At 51.5% G+C, this 20,325-nt stretch overlaps 1 protein-coding gene across 10 annotated transcripts in view; it reads right to left on the bottom strand.

Moving 5' to 3' along the window:
* The window catches only part of PTPRS (protein tyrosine phosphatase receptor type S), a 99,544-nt gene extending 83,220 nt beyond the window's left edge, over positions 1-16,324 (bottom strand). For 5 of the 10 annotated variants that reach the window (XM_053579173.1, XM_053579163.1, XM_053579183.1 and 2 more), the window contains exon 1: positions 16,176-16,324. The gene's annotated coding sequence lies outside the window, so the exon portion shown is untranslated. The remainder of the gene's footprint in view (positions 1-16,175) is intronic. The other 5 variants (XM_053579143.1, XM_053579199.1, XM_053579204.1 and 2 more) reach the window with 1 other exon arrangement.
* Positions 16,325-20,325: the final 4,001 nt, after the last annotated feature.

The following is a 20,325-nucleotide window of genomic DNA, read 5'->3' as shown; positions in this document are numbered from 1 at the left end:
TCATGGAAAGGTAAACTGAGTCTCTGAGAAATTAAATCATTTGCTCAAACCCTGAAACTGTGGCTATTTCCAGAAGGGTACACTGAGGCTCAGAGAGGTTTTGCTAACCGTGCAAGGTCACACAGCTGGCAAGAGGCAGCTCTGGGAATCAATTCCAGGACTTTTTGGCCAGACTTGGAACTGTAGGATACGTGGTCCACACCTGAGCTGGCATGACCCAGCAGCAGAAACCCTCACCCCTGATAACCAGATGCCCTCATGCCAGTGCCTCACCAGAGAATCAATACAGACACGCAGCACAGTTGGTAGCCAGGCTACTTTGGGTTTAAAAGAGGGGAAATAAAAGTCATCTAACACCAGCTATATTTTTAAAAATCCCATAGCAATAAAGAGGCTGGCCCGGCAGTGCCGCACCACGTCCGTGGGCAGGCAGAGGCCCCGGAACTGGGGGACGTGGCTATTTTTTAAAGGGGCTATTTCTGGAGGCCGAGGTGAGAATGCGGGGGTGGGAGGAAGAAGCAGCCGCAGGGACGACATGGGCCCGCCTTGACTGGCCGACTCCCGGGAGGTTCAGAGTGAGAACGTGGAAGCCACCTCATGAGTGCAGCCACTGCCACCAGCCAGCGAAAGACCTCGAGTATCCCAGAGCCTCCTTTTTACCCTACGACTGGAGAGCTGTTCAGGCAAAACATATGCATGGAGCCCTACTGTGTGCAGGTGCCACCACGCACCCAGTGGGGGAGGACACAGGCAGACAATAACTAAGAAGCACACAATAAGGATGGTGGCAAGTGCTTTAGGACAAAGCAGAGCAGGAAATGGGGAGATGGGGAAGCAGCTGCCTAAATTAAATAGAGTCGTCATGGAAGGTCCCACCAAAAAGTGAGCAGGTACCTCAGGAGGTAAGAAAGAAAGCCATATTCATATTGGAGGAAACATATGATAGGGAGGGAACTGCCTTTGCGAAGGCCCTGGGGCAGGACCACACCTGGTATGCTGGACACAGCAAAGAAGCCTGTGTTGCTGGAGCAGAGTGAGAAGGGGCAGGCAGGGAAGGGATGGACCGGTCGTGCAGAGCCTGATGGGCCTTAGGAAGGAGTTGGGCTTTGATATCAAGGGAGCTGGGAGCCATGAAGGGCTGTGGGCAGAGGAGGGACAGGGGGATTCGGGGTTCACAGGTGCCATCTGGTGGCTGCTGTGGGGAGGACAGACCATGGGGTGCAAAGGTGAAAGCCCAAGGAGCCAGGCAAGGGTAACTATAATGGTCCAGGTGAGTAATTTGGGGGCCAGACCAGGTATAGCAGAGGACTGGAAGAAGGAAAATGAGGGCCTGGCATAATGGCTCACATCCGTAATCCCAACACTTTGAGATGCTGAGGCAGAAGGACTGCTTGAGGAATTCAAGGCCAGCCTGGATAACAGCAAGACCACCCTCTCTACAAAAGATTAAAAAATTAGCCAGGCATTGTGCTGCATGCCTATAGTCCCAGCTACTTGGGAGGCTGAGGTGGGAGGATCACTTGAGCCCAGGAGTTTGAAGCTGCCATGAGCTATGATGACACCACTGCATTTTCAGCCCAGGTGACAGAGTGAGACCCTGTTTCTGGAGAAAAAAGGAAGGAGGGAAGGGAGGAAGGAAGGAAGGGAAGGAGGGAGGGAGGGAAAGTGACAACTGCCCCCACTGCACAGGGTTGATGATTAAACAAGCCAATCAGTGTAAAGTGCTCAGCACACAGCAGATGCTCAACAAACACCTGTTTATATGAGTTATAGGAACTTGGTCTCTATACTGTGAACCTGAAATCTGCTTCCTTTTGTAGGAACCTGGGGAGACTCAGGAGCAGATGGCAGCCCCTGTGGCTGGGACCATTCTCTGTGTTAAAGGGGGACACAATTTTTCTCTCATGTCCCCACTGCCCAGTCCTAGGCTGGAGGAAGCTAATTGGCCCAGAGCCAGGCACTTGAGGTCAGCCAAGTGCCTCAATTCTATTGTGTGAATTCTACTGTGTGATCCTGGACAAGTCATATCCCTCTCTGAGCCTTGGTGTCCGTATTTGCAAAAAGGGGCAGACAAAGTGTTATAAGGACACCACTGCACTCCAGCCTGGATGACAGAGTGAGACTAATGGCAGCGTCTGTACTTGTCTCAGAGGGCTGTGCAGATTCAACAATATGATGGCAGGAGGCTGGGGCTGCCTTGGCACCCGTCACACTTGGTCTTTTATCATCATCCTCATCGTCCACCTTTGGAGAACTTCAAGTTTGGGGTTTCTGAGGCAGAGGGCCAAGAACAGCTACACCCTAGAGAGCACTGTGTCCCAAGGCTCACATACTTCCTCAGTTAGAACCAAGTTGAGTTGCAAATGCCAGAAAACTCACAGGAGAGTTGTAATTTCTCTCTGTTCCTTCTATCTCTTTGAATCCCCATTCTTATACATGACACTTGCCTCATGGTCCAACATAGCCGCCTGAGCACCTGCCATCACTTCCATATTCCAGGTGGGGAGTAGAGGGGAAAATGTGCTACCATCCAAAAGCATTTCTGGAAAATCTTGCTCATTCATCTCACAGGTCAGAATAGCATCATATGGTACAGATAGCCACAAGATACGCTGAGAAGTATGGTTTTCTCCCCTCTAGGTGGCTATGTACTCAGATAAAAATCATACAGTTCAACTGCCATGGAAGAGGGAATATGGGAGACCCTGCCACAAACATGTGGCCCATAGGGGCCAGGCATTAGGTTTTAAACAAGCACACTTGAAGAGAGTTTGGCCTGGAAAGGGGAAATCACTAGGGCCCACCCTCTGCCTCCACATCAAGATGGTTTTCACTCTCCAAAGACACCAAGGCCAGGAAAAAGTGGCTGCAACTGTAGCACAAGCTCTGCCTGTGGTCGCCCTGAAGGCAAGGATCCCACCCACAGCGTGAGCTCTCCAAAGCACCAGGGCTAAGCCACCAGGCACCTGCATTCTGCCTCCTCACTACCTGGTGAGGACACCGGCCAATTCATCTCCTTCTCCTCAGTAAACAACTGTCTGAGAAAATAAATAGTTTTTAATAGGCTCATTAATTGAATTCAGGGAGAAATAACCTTCTCCCCAGGCTGTTGAGAAAAAATGCTCAGAAGCAAAGTCCAAACAAGTCAGGCTGAAGGCAGGAGAGGATCTATCGAGGACTCCCTCAAACAGTTCTGGCCACACTCGGTAGCATGACTCAGCCAGCAAGGGGTCTTTCCTGTGCTTGGCTTAAGGCTGAGAGTCTCAAGTGAGTGCTGAGGCATCTTAATGCCTTGCAGGCACTCAGACCTCAGTTTCAAGCATAGAGCCAACACTAGGGAAACCAGCCAAGAAGTTAATGTCATTGTTTCTGCCCTCATGGCGTTTATTTTTAAGGTTCTGCTTTCAAGGACATACCAGGTGCCCATTCACAAGAATGAAAGAAAGTTTTCTCTTTTAACTTTTAAAACAGAATGGGTTTTAAGAACTCTGTTGAGTCCATAGGAGAGAGGTGGCAAAGCACTGGACAGGGAGTCCAAAGACCTAAGGGCAACCCATAGAGTAACCTTGGCACAGACTGAGAAGGTCAGAACTGACCCTTCACATTCGCTGAGGGCTCTGGGCACATTGGCAGCTTCCCCATCCAGGCTCACGGGGCAGCCCTGCTCATGTCCCCAGCACCCCCCCCATGGCATCAAGTACTGCCTTTGTCCTGGCCTGTGTTTGGCCTGCCTGGGGCTCACTGCGGTCTTCTGCCAACCTGCTCTGGACACTGCAGTGGGGCAGCACCAGGCATAACTCAATATGCTTGGACACAGCCACATCCCAGAACTTACAAATCCTGGCCCCCAAAGGCCCATCTGTAGGCATACCAATCTTGCTTCTAAACGGCATTAATCATCATGCTGTACTTACGTATGGTATCTCGTGACATCTCAGTCAGTTTGGGGTATTCCATGCATGTTTAGTACAGACCCTTCAACACTGAGGTGCTTGCACCTAAAGATCTTACTCCTATTTTACAGATGAGGAGGCTGGCAGGGAAAACTTCTGTCTCAGCATCACTCTTAGAATGCCAAATTCAATCCCCAAATGCAAGTCTGGTCGGCTCCTCAGTAAGTTCTACAACTGTCTGGCTGGATACATGGGATGTCACGTGAACATCAGGGCATCATCACGTGAACAACACTGGCTAAGTATTTTTTTTTTTTTTGAGATAGGATCTCACTCCGTTGCCCAGCTGGAGTACAGTGGTATGATCATAGTTCTCTACAGCCTCCAAATCCTGGGCTCAAGTGACCCTCCTGCCTCAGCCTCCTGAGTAGCTGGGACTATAGGGGTATGCCACCTCGCCTGGCTAATTTTCTATTTTTTCTTTCTACTCTTGTATAGACTACTCTTGCTCAGGCTGGTCTGGAGCTCCTAACCTCAAGCAATCCTTTCACCTTGGCCTCCCAAACTGCTAGGATTATAGATATGAACCACCATGCCTGGCCATGGCTGAGTCTTAAAATCATTTGGTCCAGGCACTGCATACTTTTTGAGGCTCCTAGCCCCCTCTGGGCCTCTCACCTTGTCCCTAGGAAACAGGATTCTCACAGACTGTTTGTGTGTTCACTGACTTCCCTTACTTCTATCCTCAGACCCCTGACTGGAGGCCAACCCCTCTGACATACAGTTCTCAATGGCCATGCCTCACTGCTTCTATGCTGGGCACTTCGGACACTTGGCAGCTCAGAGAGGGCATGCAAGTGGCTGAGGTCACATAGCACCTCTACCCAGGACATGGGCTCCCAGCCTACCAGCCCAAGGACAGAGTGTGCCCATGGCTATTTCTCTTTGCAACATTAGCTGTTCCAAGTTGATCGGAGCAGGTCGAGGGAGCCCTGGCTGTGAGCTGCCGTTGCAGGGCTTTCCCCATCATTACCTGACTGATCAGGGTAATCAAATGCATCAGAGTTGGTGCTGGATGGTCAGGTGGAGGCTCTGGAGAGCCAGGCAGGCTAATCTAGAAGGAAGAGAGTGGACCCGGCAGAGTCTGGGTACAGGAGGGGGGTGCATACAGGCAGGGAAACAGTGAGCAGAGGGACAATGGCGGGAAAGGGTCGCCCTGGACACAAACAGAGCTTCTGGCAGAAAGCAGCAAGGACAAAGGCTGGGAGGTGGAAGCAGAAGGAAGGTGGATGTGTGTGGAGTGGAATGGGGAAGGCAGAGAGGAGGAGGAAGTAGGGAGCGGCAGCAGGACCCAGCCTACAGTCCATGGAGAAGAGGGTTGGGGTGTGCCATCCAGAGAGGGGAAGTGAGTTCCCCAAAGCCACAAAGCTTGTAAGCAGCTAAAACAGAACCCTGCCAAACTCTGGCTGAAAACAGCATCCCCAGTCTCCAGGCAGCTATAGGAAGCATCCTTCTGGCTACACTGTTGCCACAAAATCTAGCTACACAATTGCAGGGCCCAGCCCACAATGAAGCCTTTAAGAGCACAGAAACCACAACTCTGTTTGCTTGAGAAAAGGCTTCTATTCCCATTTCTAGTCTTTTTGCTGTGCCTCAGTTTCCCCACTTGCAAGATGAAGTACCACCTGCTACTTCTTAGGGCAGCTCTAAGGATAAAAAGAGAACACACGAGTGAATCCTGAGCCCAGGGCCAAGTGGCTGTTACAACGGGGAACTCACTGCCTGTGTGCGTTCTCTCTCTTACACTACTGTTGTTTGGGTAGCATGGGTTTGAGGCTCCATCCTTGTGTCTCCCAACTGCGCACTGCATGAAGATGGGGACGGGGAGATTACAGTCATTCAGCACCTCCTCCTGTGTGTCTTGGGCCCCCAGCATTATATCAATTTATCCCCAAGGGTGCGGCAGGCAAGATTCATCCCCATTTCATGTATGAGAAACCTGACACTCAGGGGAGAAGAATGGAGTCACTTCCCACAGCCAGGGAGGGCCTGTGTCAGGATTTAAACCCGGGGAGTATTCAGATCTCCAAAGCCCTTCCACAGAGGGGTCAGAGCCTGAGCTTCCAGGACCAGGTGAGATCAAGGAAAAATGTCCTGGGTCTGGCAGCCTCTTCACGTCCTGCTGATTTCAGGGAGGTGGAGGCAGAACTGTCGCCGGAAACCCTCTAGAATCCATCCGACAGGGGCAATTACCCACTTCCAATAATCAATTGGCCGGGGAAACCAGGACAGGTGTACTGAAGAAATCCATTAGTAATCTGGGTGTTCTGGCCCCAAGAGGCATCAGTGATTATGTGAGGTAGATATTCAGGGACAGCAGCATAAGGAGCCTGATTTCTCTTGCCACCTGATTTCTTTCACCATCTTAGGTTTTGAGTGTAAATCAGCATTTCTAAACACAGCTGACATTTGGGGCCAGCTCATCCTCTGGGGTTGGGCTGTCCTGGGCACTGCAGGATGTTGAGCAGCATCCCTGGCCTCCATTTAATTTGATCCCAGTACTGACCCTGGATGTGACAACCAAAAAGTCCCCAAACAAGGCCAAGCGTTCCCCAGGAAGCAAAATCACTCCTGGTTGAGAATCGCCATGATAAACTCAACTAATAACCCTGGTAACCCAGGTTCCCAGCCCTGAGAGCAAGCAAGTATGTTCCAGAGAAAACAAGAGATGGAGAAACAGGTCCTGTAGCCAGCAGATAATTCACAGCCCTGCCCCTCGGGACGAGCAGGCTTCCTTCTACGCAGCATTTAATTTAAGTCAAGTTTATCATTATGACCAATATTAATACAATCAGAGCCAACGTTTATCGAGTGCAGATGCTGGCCCAGGCCCTGTTCTGAGCACACCCTGTGAGTTATCACAGCGGTTCCTCTCAACAACCCTGTGAGGTGGCTAAATAATCCATTTCTTTTCTTTTCTTTTTTTTTTTAAATAATCCATTTCGCCACCCAGGAAACAGAGGCTCATCATTGGCAACTGAGGTGTCCAAGCTGGGGAAGTGGTCAAACCCCATGGTGAAGTGGATTTCTGTACCATGATGTGTTACAATGTCTTAGGAAAAGAATGAACCAATGATGTTGAAATAGGTTAATTTCACCTAAAACCTGAAGTTTTGGTTTTCCTTAGAAAAACCAGCAGATCTGGCCAGGGGGCCCATTCTGGGGCTTCCTTAGGAACTAGAACAGTGGTTCTCAACCTTCCTAACGCTGCAGCCCTTTAATACAGTTCCTGTAGGTCGCGACCCACAGGTTGAGAACCACTGAACTAGAGAGTCCAATCGGCCTATGCCACCCATGTGAGGGAAGGGTGCAGCCCTGGCAGATTTTGGAGCTTGAGAATGACATTCCCTCCCTGTTTTCTTGCCTTGTTAAGTTCCTTCAGACTGGTGTGGACGGGTCCCTGCCTATCTTCCTTCACAAAGCCCAGCCCAGCAGGAAGACTTTCATAGTTGTGTGGCCTTTGGCAAGTTTTTCACCCTCTTTGGGCCTCAGCCCCAATAACCATTCCAAGAGGTTATTTTTTCCAAGTTCTCTGTTAATGCCAATAGTGGCATCATCCAAGCATTGGGAGAACTTTCAGAAAACTCTGGCTGCATGCTCTTGTGTGTGTGTGCATGCATGCGTGCACGGATGCACAGGTGTGTTTTAAGAGACGAGGTCTCCCTCCATTGTCCAGGCTAGAGGGCCATGGCATCATCATAACTCACTGCAGCCTCAAACTCCCAGGCTCAAGTAATCCTCTTGTCTTAGCCTCTTGAGTATCTGGGACCACAGGCGTATGCCACATCTGGCTAATTTAAAAAAAATTTTTTTTATAGAGACAGGGTCTGCTGTCCAGGCTGGTTTCAAACTCCTGCCCTCAACGGATCCTTCTGCCTTGGCCTCCCAAACCGCTGGCGTTACTGAGCCCTGTGCCCGGCCAGGCTGCATTTTTTTTTTTTTTTTTTTGCAGTTTTGGCCTGGGCTGGGTCTGAACCCGCCACCTCGGGCATATGGGGCCGGCACCCTACCCCTCTGAGCCACAGGCGCCACCCTGGGCTGCATGTTTTTAAACTACAATTCAAACTCTGCCAGGTGGGGCCCCATGTGGTCTGCACCAAACGAATTTCCTTCTGCCTCTCATTTCTGCTGCCCTCACCTCCAGCTGCACCGCAGTAGGTTTCCCTCTCGTAGTCTTGGCACTCACTGATCCCAGCACCTGTTCAAATATCCCCACGATCCGACTCACCCTTCAGGTCTCAGCTCAAGTTTCACCTCCTCAGAAAGGTCCACTGTATCACTCTGGACAAAATAGTGACAGGGAAGCTGCCATGTGCCACCAGATTTTCAACTCTAGCAGAGCCCTGTCATGATCCACGATACGTGCACTTGCCTTGTGTACTTGTTCAGTGTCCCCCAACAGATAAGAGTCCAAGGGCTGCTGCAAATACAGCCGTATCGCCACAATTTTGTTTTTATTTGCTTTTAGCTAAAAAGAGGAAAACTGGGAGGCCAAGGTGGGTGGATTGCCTGAGCTCACCCGTTCGAGACCAGCCTGAGCCAGAGCGAGACTTCATTTCTAAAAATAGCCAGGCACTGTGGCAGGTGCCTATAGTCCCGGCACTTGGGAGGCTAAAACAAGAGAATTGCTTGAGCCCAAGAGTTTGAGATTGCTGTGAGCTATGACACCACGGCATTCTACCGAGGGTGACAAACTGAGACTTTATCTCCTAAAAAAAAAAAAAAACCCAAAAAAACAAAAACAAAACTTACGTAGCACTTTCTGTTCACCAGCCCCATGTGCACTCATATATTCCTCACAAAATATACGTATCATGAGAGTCAAAGTACTAATTTTACAGATGAGAAAACCGAGGCACTGAGAAGCTATGTAACTAGCCCAAGGTCCCCACGGCTGGTCAGCAGCGAGGGTAGAATCTCAAACCAGACTCCGGCTGCCAAGTTCACTGGCAGCTGGTCTTCAATAAACACTGATGATGGAATGAATGAAATCAGTGAGTCAATGAATGAATGCACACATGCTCGCACATCAAGCTTGGCAACTGATCCCTCTCTGGAGCACCCCTCACGAGGCTACAGTCAAAGCCCCAAATTGCCCCTTGGTGATACTCAGACCCATCAAGGGCTCTGGAAGTTGGGAGCCAAGTCTGGAGTCCCTGGAGGGTCCCGCAAGGCCACTGCCTGCTCCTCCCTGCACACCTTCCTGGCCCTCCACGACTCAGCTCTCATCAGGCACTGCTGTGGAAGTGGGGCAGCCATGATTAGGCAGCCAGTGAAGGGGAACGCCCCAGTTTGCAGTGGCTGAGTCATCCTGACATCTCTCTTGTGCTGGACCCCATCAAGGGGCTAGGGACAGGGGCAGATCCTGCTACATGTCCTGTGGTGTAAAAAAATAGCACAGTAGCATCTGCATTCCAGGTGCTGTTGTAAGTGTACATCTTACATGTATTAACTCATTTCACCCTCCTAACAACTCCTTAAGGTTGGTATTATTACTCTTCCCATTTTACAGATGAGAAACATGGAAGCACAGAGAGGTTGAGCAACTGGCATCAGGTCACACAACCAAGAAATGGCAGAGATGAGATTTGAACCCTGGGCAACCTCCATTCAGAGTTCCTGTTCTTATTCTCTGAAGAAGGCAGCTGAGAGCTGTGGGTCTCCGTAGTGGTTCTCAGGTACTCAAGATGACAGCCCTGACAACCTGGCAGAGCCCCCCCAGGGGTTAAGATTTCAGGTTCCAGGCCAGTAAGGTGGCTCACTCCTGTAATTCTAGCACTTTGGGAGGCTGAGATAGGAGGATCCCTTGAGCTCAAAAGTTCAAGACCAGCCTGAGCAAGAGCAAGACTCCATCTCTACTAAAAATAGAAAAATTAGTGGAGTGTGGTGGCACACACCTTTAGTTCCAGGTACTTGGGAGGCTGAGGCAGGGGACTGCTTGAGCCCAGAAGTCTGAGGTTGCTGTGAGCTAGGGTGAGGCCATTGCATTCAGCCTATGCTGCTCAGGCTGGTCTCAAAATCCTGGCCGCAAAGGAACCTCCTGCCTCAGCCTCCCAAAGTGCTGGTATCACAGGCATGAGCCCCTGCACCTGGCCAGGTGCATGTTTTTAAATACAATTCAAACTCCTCAGGTGGGGACCCCATGTGGTCTGCCCTGGCCAAATCTCCTTCCACATCTCATTTCTGCTGCCCTCACCTCCAGCACAATAAGACTCTGTCTCAAAAAAAAAAAAAAAAAAAATTCTGGTTCTTGCTTTCAACAGCTCTGGGTTAGATTCCCACTGTGTCACTTATGGGCTGTGTGACCTCAAGCCAGCTAAGACCCTTCTCTTTGTCTGTTTCCCTTTCTGCAAAATAGGGCTCTGATCATAGCAACTCCGCTACCAGAGTATGGAAAGTTCAAGGCGATGAGGATGCTACTAACGTGTTTACTTAGCAGAGGGCCTGGCACGGGGTGCCAACTCCAAATAAGTCAGAGCAGCTATTATTATCCCCCCGACATCCCCTCATTTGCTGATCATGGGAGTTAATTATAAGTGGCATTAAATTATACACACACAGACGCGCCGACCTCTCTTCTCTAGAACCCCTGAATCTCCACCAACACTCAATTATCCACGAGACCACATGACAATGAAGCATCCTCCCAGCCCCTCTCCACACAGCCAAGCCTCATCCAGGGTCCTAGGCTTCCAAAGCTGTGGCTTCTCTGCCACACTGTATCCATGCAGTTTTCCAACTGAGTGGTGTGGAGCTGTAGGGCAGAAGTGGCGACGTGTGCGTAGCCGAGGCAGGCTCTTCAAGTCCATGGCATCTCATGTCATGGCTATGAGTGCACTGATCTTAGAAATGAGGGAACAGAGAAGTCACGCAACTTAACCCTGTTCCCACAACTCAAGAGGAGTGGGAGACCCAAGTCAGGACTGTAACCTGGAAGCCAGAGGGGTGACCTCATTTTGGAACAGAGGAAGCTACTACACAGAGAAGTTAAAGGACACAAGTAAGGTCACTAAGGAGGGAGGAAGGAAAGAGAGAACCGGGGAAAAATTAAGAATTTCAGTTCTCCAGTTTGGGGGAGGACAAGGATGCATGACAGGGAGCTAACAGCAAAGATAAAAAACAACTCGAATAGTAGGGGTCACCCAGGTAACATAAGGAGAGCACTGGACAAAAATCTGTCCCTTCAAGCAGGGTGTGGTGGCTCATGCCTATAATCCCAGCACTTTGGGAGGCTGAGGCAGGAGAATTGCTTGAAGCCAAGAATTAGAGACCAGCCCGGACAATATAGCAAGACCTCACATCTACCAAAAATTAAAAAAAAAAAAAAAAAAAAAAACATTAAAAACTATCTCTTTGAAAAGAAACATTTGTGATTCAGCCCCAATTAAGGCAACAGGGAGTCACTCTGATCCAGAAACCCAAGCTCCGAGCGCCTGACCAGGGTGGGATCCAAGGGAATGAGAAGGGAACAGGAACGCTACACAAAAATCCTGCATTTATTTTCAGGTGTGGAATCCCTCCAGCCTCCGCGGGACCCTGAGGGTGGCTTGATTCCAGGGAACATAAGAGGGGATTCCTCAGCCAGCCCAGAATAGCATCAACTCCCAGGTCCAGTCTGGCCAGGCCACGGAGTAAGGGAGAGATCAGCAGTTCCATGGAAGAGAAAAAAAAGAAGAGAGACAAAAATAAAGCAATGTGAAAGTCAAAGGCCTGTCCGTGAATCACTCATACTTGCTCGTTAATTTTCGCCTCTGCAGAAGTGTAAGCCAATTGATTTTTCATGTTCCCCACGCACACCCTCCCCAAAACAGTTCTGAAATATCAACCAGAGATGAGACAGAAATGGTACATGGGGGTTCTTCCCCCCCTGTTTTGAGCGTCTTTTCTTTCCTTAAAGAAAAATAATAGGGGGAGGTAAGAAGCCACCTACTACACTCGATATGCTGGAACCTCAGGACTGGGGAGACCCAGGTGTTCCCTACTTCTTCCGTACCTCATGGCGATGCTCTGCCGTCTGTTCCCCCAGCAAGGCACATTCCTCAAACCTCCTTTTCTGAGTGGTACCTGGTCCCCCAATTCAGAATGTCATAGTACCTCTTTGTGATAAAACAACATGCCTTGGAGCCTCAACCGCCTTCCTGCAACTTCTCTCCCCTGCCCTACAAGACAGAAGCTTTCTGATTCCAGACCAATGTAAGGTGGGAAGACAACGAGATTTAAGAAACAGTTTGAAAAGTCCTTGGATCCAGGCTCTCTAATACATGCTTTTGTTCACGGCCCATGGTGGGCTTTTTTTTTTTTGCCAGATTCTGCCCAAGCATGGCACTTATGTCTTAATCCCATTCCATCATGGCCCCAGGGGAGGCTGAGCTCGTCTGCCCTGGTGAGTAGCTGGGGTCTCTTCGAATGCCTCATCCTGGGCATCTTTTGCTGCAGGGAAGGACATAAGGGCCATCTGCACCAGCTTTGCCCAAGAGACATTGTTTCCTATCTTGCAAATTCTGGGAAGTGGACAATTGCCCATTGGAGGGCAAACTACGAGGCCATCCTAGATGCAGAAGAGAGCCTGGTAATGCTCCTTCTTGGGACGCCCCCCCCCACAATCTTCCTTCAAAAGCACAAGACCCCCAGAAGGGAGCCATAGCCAGCACTGCTTCCACCAAACCCAATGCACATCCTGAGAATCTCCCCTGGCTCCAACTGATTCCACAAATGGAGCCTAATAGGGTGGTGAGGGAAGGAATCGCTCTCAGCTGAAAACATTTAAGCTTTGTCAATTATCCCCCAAACCCGCTGGGTTTATAAATATCCACCTTTATTTTTAGGGTTTCCCTCCCTCTCACCCCCATCCCGAACTCTCAACACCCCCTCTTCTCCTCTCCCCCACGCATGGCGGCTGCGCTAGTCACGGGAAAAGGGTGAACACCAGGCCACGGGGTGCCGGAGTGGAAATGGCATGCCTCCGTAAACAGTCACATCATCCATCCCTGCCCAGCCTTTCCTGGCCACCTGAGGACCATCTCTGTGGCTATGCGGACACCGGAATAATCAGTGAAGCCACAGGTCTCCAAGTCACCGGGATTCCGGGAGCGGCAAGTGGTGGTGCATGCTGTATTTCCACATCTGTGAAAGGCTGCTCAATGCCAACCCAGAAGGCTGGGGGGGAAAACCAAGTCACCTCCTGCAAAGACATTTGATGAGCAGAGGAGGACTTGTTTCCTTGATCAGTGCCAGGCCTGGGGAACCCCCGACTCTGACCCACCCAAAAAAGAAGAAAACGGGTGCAAAGTGATGGCTCCAAATCTGCTCGCGGAGATGCTACCACTGAATCCCCAACGTCCACAAAGCTTCCTCCCCATTCTACAGTGTCCCAGCATTAGGGTAAAAGTCCTGCATCTCCAAGCAGGGTGCACAGACACTCAAAGATGCAAAAGGGAAAAAGAAAGACACTGAGAAATGCTCAAAGGGGATAAAGAATCAAGCATGGTCAGCCAGTGATTTTTTTTCTATGTGGGCAGCAGGCAGAGCCTGGGTTTGAGTGCCCCCCTCTGTCCCCAGCACACACAAGGGTCAGAGGCCGAGATCACCCTCTGGTGAGGGTGGGAGGAGGGATGCCCCTGAGCTGGTCCACCATCCCATGGTCCTCTTTAATACCACACCCCAGCTACACCAAAATGACCTGCCAGCTGTCTCCTGCAAGGGGTGGGGAACAGGTCAGGCCGCCCACCACCTCTTGGGATGGGCACTGACAGTACTAGCCTCTGTCACCCCCTGGGGGGGCCGATGTCATCGGCTGGGGTGGCAGAAATAGAAAAGCACATGAGCTCACCAGGCAGCCTGGGTCTCCGGCGACGTTTTGTTTGCCTAAGCCCAATTAGACCAACTCTCAGGGTGATAGAGTATGGCGGGTGGTGGCCCCCAGGGGGCTCGAGAGCCCTGGCCCTCCCCCCCACAGAAGTGCACTGTCATGGTGTAGGTGCCACCCCCCGGGGACGGGGCAGGACAAGTGTGGCTTTCTGAAGGGGAAGCAGGGAGGCATGGACTGCCAGCAGGCAGAAAGAGATGCCCCATGGAGGGCTTTGTGTCAAACAGCGGGTCCAGGTGGAGACCCATGCCCACCCTGGTGGGCTCTGGGATTTGGAGGTGGGAAGCAGCCACCCCCAGTCCCAGCTGCCTGCATTCAGCCGCCAAAGTATCAGCTGGCAGAGGAAGGAGAGAGAGGAGCAGAGGGACAGAAGGCAGGCGAGATTGGCAGGGGGAGGGGGGCACAAAGGAAGGGGACCCTGGGAGGGGGAGGGGAGTTATGCAAATGGCAGAATCCACCAATTCCCTGGGCCATTAATAAAAGCTCCAGCAGCAGCGGCAGCTGGTATCACAGGAGCAGAGGCACCGGCTGTCTCTCCGCTCACAGAGGGCACTAAGGGGAAGCAGGGCACCCAGAACAAAGAGGGGCCTTCATCCTTCACCCCCAGGGACAGCAGTGACGAGGGGCTTCAAAAGGAAGGCAGAATCCCAACAAAGTCTGAGTGTTGGCCAATAGGAGCCCAGAGCGGGCGGGTCCCTATCCTTGGGACCTGGGGGATCCTTCTGCTTTGTCGGCGTTCTGGGACATCCCAAGTTCTCTGCCAGGGCGCGACACCTTAGATGCCCCCTTCACCAGCCCCACTGGCCCAGCTGATTTTTCAGGGGTTCAGCCAGAGGCAGAAAGGCTGGAAGACCAGAATAGGGGCTCTCCTAGATTGAGATAGGGACAGGGGAATCCCGGCTGAGCCCAGGAAGGGGAGGCACCCCCAAGAAGAGGAGCCGGGAGGTTTGTTAATTTGGGGGTGTGTGTGAGGTGCCTAGAAGGCAGCTGAATTTGAAACAGGTTGTAGAGGAAGCGGCATTCTCAAAAGGTGCATATTTAGGAGGCTACCAGAAGAAGGTTTGAGATTTGAGGACGGGATAATGGAAGAGGAAGTCCCAGATTTTACTGGGTGTGCAGCTGAAAAAAATATTCCCGTGTAGAAGGATGGTTCCCTGATTTGAGAATTCTAGAGAGAAAACGGCTGAAGGGGAGTTCCCCAATTTGAGGAGGGGTGGTTGGTGGGAAGTGTCCAGAAACTGGGTGGGGGTGACCGGATAGGTAGTAAGGAGATTACTAAATTTAGGAGGCATTCCCATAAAAAGCAATTAACTTGGCCTCAGCCTGGCCAAACCTTTGCACCCAGGGCGCGGCGCTCTAACCCGCGGGGTTGAGGGGCTCCCCTCAGGGCACGCCCCGCGCCCCCTTCAACCTGAATCCAACGGCCCCGCCCCGGGTGACGTCACCGCCCCTCCCCCCCAGCAAGTCCCCAGGGGGCTCCCGGGGCAAGCGGAATCCGCCCGGCTGGCAGCTCCAGGGGTGGCTTCCCCTCTCCCGGGATCCCCACGGGGCCCCCAGCGCTGAAAGAAGACTGAGGTGCTGGGCGAGCGCGCCCGTCCGCCAGAGACCCTGGGGCAGGGGATTGAGGTTCCCCCTGTCTGGTGCCGGCGGAAGGGGACGCTGGGGCCGCAGAAGGGTGGGGCAAGACCCGGGTGCCGGAGAGGCCACCCACCCCTTAAGGGAGCGACAGGGCCCGGAGTGTGCAAGGGGAACCGGCGTTGAGTCGGGGGTCTCCCGACGATGGGGATCCGGAGAGAGGTGGCAGGCGCAGCATCCCCGAGCTCACTGGCGGGTCTCCCCACCTCGAGCCACCCGTCCCGACTCGTCTCCACTCCAGGGCTCCCGCACGCCCCCCACCTGCACAGCTCCCGGTGCCTCCAGGACCCCGCCCGGACACCCCGTCCGGGCCCCGCCGGGCCAGCACCCCCTTCGCTTACACGCGCGCGTCCCCCTTCGCGCCTCCACCCGCCCGCAGCCCGGGGTGGTGCAGCCCGCGGCTCTGGGAAGGTTCCAACGCCGCGCTCGGGGCCCCGCCAGCCCAGCCCCCTCCTACGCTTGGGACGAAGCCCCCTGGCCCCGCCCGCCGAGCCCTCCCAGGCCCAGACCCTCGGGGCATTGTTCCGACGCGGCTCTCGGGGCGCAGCCGCTGGGCGTGCAGCCGGCTGCAGCGGAGCATCCTCTGAGCACAATGGCCGAGAGGGCTTCCCCGGCACAAAGCCGGCGCGCTGCCCACTCTGCTGCCGCCGAGCCCCCCGCAGGAGAGCCTGGATTTTTTTTTTTCTCAAGTACACGATTTTTTTTTTTTTTGTCTTATTTACCTGGAGGGTGGCTGGGCTGGGCTCCCCCGGCTCTGCCCCGCTTCACATCCTGGCTGTTGCATGGGATCCGAGCAGAGCCCGAGAGCCAGCGGCTCGCGGCGTGCGCGCGCCGGCCGGGCTGCCGGGCGGGCGGCGCGAGGACACTCACTGCGGCTCGCGCTCCCCCAGCCGGTGACGTCATCCCTTCCGCCAGCGCGGCTGCTGCTGGCAGGCCGGGGGCCGGGCCGGGGCGGAGCCGGTCGTGCGCGTCACTGCGCAGCCGCGCAATCGCCACGCCTCCCAGCCAATCTGGCGGTACGGCGCGGCCACGTGGCCCAGGAGCATTTAAAGAGCGGCTGGAGCACGTGGGCCGAGGGGGCTTCGCGGGACACGTGGGTGGCGAAGTCCGTGCGAAGGGCCACTCTAGCCACTGCCCGCGGGGGTGAGACCCGGCGCGCTTGGTGTAAAGGCCGAGGCACTTTGCATGCGTTGTTTTAGACTCCACCATGACTCCCCAGTTTCCTTTGAATAAAATTCAGCCTCCCGTTTGCAACTCACTTTTAACACCGGCACCATCACTCTGCCCTGCGGTGTGCGTGCTCCAGCCGACCCAACCTCTGAGAGTTCCTTCACCCTGCTCGTGCAAGATTTTTCCCTTCTCATCTTTCCAGTTTCTGCTCAAATCGGCAGCACCTGGGAGACGCTCTATCCCATCCTATTTTAATTCTGGTCACACTGAGGTGTGGCTCCAGAGAGCCTGGGGCCTGTGAGCACTTTACACTGTTCTTACCTAATTACCATCTCCTAATGCCCTGGAGTCAGAACACACTACAGTAGCAAGCCCAGCTGAGATGCTGACTTGCTGTGTGGGGCTCTGAGCCTCACTTTCCCCATCTGTAAAATGGGTTTGCTTCTCTGGGTCTCAACTTCCTTCTGTGAAATAGGGCAAGGTAGCCCCTGCGCCCAAGGAGGGTGTAAAGATGAATTGCTATATTGTGCCTGCCTGACCTGCAATTGGTGCTTGGAAATGGCATGACAAAGAAAAAAAAAATAAAAGAAATATTATCATGGAGTTGAGGGCACATCCAGCTGTTGTGTTTTAAGCACATTGAAAGCATTTATTTCCTCAAGGTACTGTATTTGGAGAAGGCATTGTGCCCACAAAGGAACTTAGCTTTAGAACTTGGGGGTGGGGGGGGCTCTAAAATTGTTGATTCATTCATCTGGGCCAAAGATGCAGATAAACAAAAAGCATTAACCCTGGGAACGAAATGAGAAGGCGGAAGTCATAAACAGGAGAAGAGAGAGGAGAGAATGAATAATTTAACATGGAACCTAAATTAAGCTTGGAGTGTCCCAGCGGCCAGTGCAGTGGCCAGGTTTGCAGAACTTGCTTTGTTTTCTTTCCTGGCTGGGTTACCCTGACCTGGCTGTTGACAATCTGGCCACAGTTTTCTCATCTAAGCAATGGGGACACAAACCCATCTTGAAGGATCAAATGGGGTAGTCTACACACAAATGGTTGGTGTGGTTTCTCATACACAGTAGGTGCTCAAGCTTTGCCTGCTCAATGCAGGCCAAATAAAATGAGACTGCTGACTCTGAGGACATAACATGAACTCCAGCCCCACTACCTGTTAGGGGAGGAAACTTGAACAAGTTTCTGCAACACTCTGAGCCTAGCTTCTGCAAAAAGCAGACAATCACTTACACCTCCAAGGGTTCTTGTGAGCTGCAAAGAAAAATGAAAGTAAAAAGCGGTAGCATGTGTCCAGGAAATGTGTCCATTCAGATTCTGTGTGCTAGGGTGTTTTTAAGTGCTGTGGACCACAGAAGTAAAAACTCTTATAAAATCCCTGGAGTCAGCCAGGTGTGGTGGATCACACCTATAATCGTAGCACTCCGGGAGTCCAAAGCAAGTGGATTGCTTGAGCTCAGGAGCTGGAGACCAGCCTAAGCAAAGCTAGACTCCATCTGTACTAAAAATAGAAAAATTAGCTGGTCATGGTGGGGGGCAGGTGCCTGTAGTCCCAGCTATTCAGAAGGCTTAAATGGGAGGATCTCTTGAACCCAGGAGTTAGGTTGCTGTGAGCTAGGCTGATGCCACTGGCACTCTGGCCTGGGCAACACAGTGAGACTGTCTTTCAACCCCCCCAAAAAACACAAAAACCCCCAAATCCCTGGATTTAACAGTACCATGGAGGAGATAAATAATGTCTGACTCAGTAAAAACCCAAGTCCTCCCTGAGGCCCACCAGGCCCTGCACAACCTGCCATACCCTCCCCACCTGACCCTCCTCCTGCCACCCCTTCTTCACTCTACCCCAGCCACACAGGCCTTCTCGCTCTGCCTCCAACATGCCAGGTACCGTCCTGCCCCAGGGCCTGTGCACTAGTTGTGCCCTCTGCCTAGGATTTGGTCCCTCCTGCTCACCCCAAGGCCAATCCTCCTCACCCACTGAGTCTTGTAGAGTCTCTCCTTGACTATCTTGATCAGGTGGCCACACACATTCATCTTCATTTCAGTAACAGGTTATTTATTAATTTTATATTTTAAGATATATTAAAGTATATGTATAATTAATATATATTAATTTTATATTATATGGAATAATTTTATATTTTGGCCAGTTTGCTTGTTTCCTATCTGTCTCCCTGCTCTAGCTGTGCATTAGTTTGTCTATTTGTTAATGAAGGTAAGAATCATCTATGTCTCTTAAGACTGTTGGAGGATCAAATAAGTTGCATCATATCAGTCACCTGGCACCAAGTACAGGCTGAAGAAGGTGTCAGTTGATGCACGCGATACTGTAAGTGGGAAATTCAGAATCCCTGGCTAAAAACAAAAGATGACCATAAAAATCAGTACAACAAGAACAAAACAGTCTAGTCTGATACCCTTGCAGCAGGAGGATGACAAGTGTCAGAAAGGTGCTAAGGTCACAGTAGCACCAAACCAAGACTGCTTATAAGCCAAAGCTTAAAGGAAACCAAGGAGGGGATGTTGTCCTTAGGAGCATGGCTGAAGCCTCAAAGTTCCACACCATGGAAGACACTAGGTTTGGGAAGTGGTGCATATTGGGTTCTGGGTCTCTGTTCATGTCTGCTGACCACAACACCTGGAACACTGAAGGTATGAGTCATTGTTGGGTGAAAAGGTCAGTCAATGAACTTTCTCATCTTCTGCAGGGAAGCTGGGGAAAGGCTTCCCCCCCACCTTCCTCCTCCTTCCCTGCCAGCCCAACTTCTGCCTCAGCATCTCCCAGAACCTGGTAATTAACTTCATTGTGTTTTTGTTGAGACAACTCCTAGGAAACCATCAGCTGCCCATCACTGTAGCACACAAACAAGGCTCTTCATGCCAAGTTCAGGGTCATCTGCACAAAACCCAGCCTTGAATCCCATAAGACAGGTCCAAAATTCCAATCATCTCCCCCACACTTTGCCCTATGCCAGAAATTCTACCATCATTGCACATTACTTCAAAATAGATCTCTCTCTCCCCCCTCCCTCCTTCCTCCATGCAAATGCCAAAGAGAAAAGGGGCGGAGGGACAGATAGGAACACTCTATTTCCTGTTGTGTGCTGGGCTCCATGTGGGGTTCATTTGGGTTCTACTGATAGAGCTTATAAAGTAAGCATTGAGGCTGTGGAGTCAGAGAGACATGAGTTCAAATACTGACCATGGCATTTGAAAAATTCAACATTGCTTTATAATAAAACACTCAGCAAACTACGAATAGAAGGAAACTTTCTCAACCTGATAAAGGGCATCTCCAGGCAACATTGTACGTAGTGGTGAAAGACTGGATGTTTCCTTCCAAGATGAGAAATAACACAAAGGTGTTTGTACTTACCATTTGTGTTCAACATTGTACTAGAGGCTATAGCTGGGCAACTAGGCAAGAAGACAAAATAAAATACCTTCTTGTTGGAAACGAAGAAGTTAAACTATCTCTATTCACACATGACATCATTTTGTATACAGAAAATCCTGAGGGAGCCACTAAAAGCCTATTAAAACCAGTAAACCAATTCATCAAAGCGGCAGGATATGAGGTCGATACACAAAAATCCATTGTATTTCCTATGCAGTGGCAATGAACAAACAAAATGAAATAAGAAACCAATTCCATTTATAATTGATCAGAAAGAATAACATACTTAGGAA

The sequence above is a fragment of the Nycticebus coucang genome, chromosome 2 (assembly GCF_027406575.1).
Source record: "Nycticebus coucang isolate mNycCou1 chromosome 2, mNycCou1.pri, whole genome shotgun sequence".
Taxonomy (NCBI): domain Eukaryota; kingdom Metazoa; phylum Chordata; class Mammalia; order Primates; family Lorisidae; genus Nycticebus; species Nycticebus coucang.
The sequence above is the reverse complement of the archived record's forward strand: the minus strand, read 5'-3'. Positions and strand labels throughout refer to the sequence as shown.